Genomic DNA, 1,443 nt, shown 5'->3' on the forward strand with positions numbered 1-1,443 from the left:
CTTGAAGTACGGTACCAGTATTTACAATCTTTACTTCTCTATTATATTGTTCAATACGTTCACGGATAATATTACTAATTTCGTCGGCTCGAATGGTTACCATGAGTATTTCTTAATTATTTTTTTTTTTTAAAAGAAAAAAAAAAAAAAAAAAAAAAAAAAAAATAGGAGCCGGCCTCTGCTCAGCTCAGAAAAGCCCAAGCCGAAAGCTCGGGTCGAGAAAAGCTCAACTATTGTAATCGAGTCGAGCTCGAGCTGAAAGTTTTAGGCTCGGGCTCGGCTCGTTAACATCCCTACCAAAATGAATGACTGGAAGCTATTGGAACGAGCTAAGTGGATGGCGAAACTTACCTATGGATGTTAATCGATGAACAGAAGTGACCATTGCAACTTATTATTAAGTTAAAAGAGCCATTAAATTTCAAGAATGTTCAATCAAAGTTGAAGTTCGACTTCATTATTACCTGAGTCCGATGACAAACTCAGTTATCATAGTATATTCATAGATCATTTGTGATGCATACTGTTTACTGTTAGGACCTTTCCAAGAAAATGGTATGACACATGTTGGAAATTGGTGTGAAAAATGTGACTTTCGCGTATTTCAGCCAAATATTCGGACTTCATCCGTTAGTCAAATTACAAATGTAAATAAATTAACTTGCTTTACTCGTTAAGTAGATCATTGTAGTATATTTGAAATCTCAAAATTAATTTCGGATAAATGAGAAATTACAATCTAAATTTGAAAGAAAAATAGAGAAAAGACTAACCTGGATTTTTGCCTTATTTCGTTGCTCGCCTATTGCACGAGCAATAGGCTAGCGACAAAGGGTGCGAAAAAGTTTCTATTAAAATTTTGACACTGGTGCTCAAGCGAGAGCCCAACAACAGCAATTAATGCTTCCCTTCGTTAAGTTGCGAGTTTGGTGCGCATCAATTTACTCATAACCTCTCTTTCTCTATAAATAGGACTCATTGGACGTCTATAAAGCATCTCATATCAATTTTGCATTGAGTATTACTTAAAAATTCTTGCAAAACATCTTCATAATCATTCAAAGTCATAATTCCTTGTAGAGAGGGAAAACTCTGTTTAAATTTCGTTGCTGCTTGTGATTTGAAATGTTTCTATCACAAGTTGAATCCGTTGTATTTTGAGAGACAAGTGTCATTATCCATGAGCACCGTTGCGAGGTGTTTGGCTAAGGTTGAAATCCTTAAGCCTAAACAAGTAAAAAAGATTGGTCCAAAAACGATTAATTACATATTTATTGAATACATCAATAACATTAGTTTATATCATTTCCATGCATATAAATCTGAAATTCAAAATGTGCATGATGGAACCATAATTGAATTAAGGAACGTGTCATTCTTCGAGAATGTCTTTCCATGTAAAGATAAGAAAAACGCAAGTTCGAATGAGAGAACTCACAATGC

The sequence above is a fragment of the Olea europaea genome, chromosome 17 (genome assembly GCF_002742605.1).
Source record: "Olea europaea var. sylvestris chromosome 17, O_europaea_v1, whole genome shotgun sequence".
NCBI classification, from domain to species: Eukaryota; Viridiplantae; Streptophyta; class Magnoliopsida; order Lamiales; family Oleaceae; genus Olea; species Olea europaea.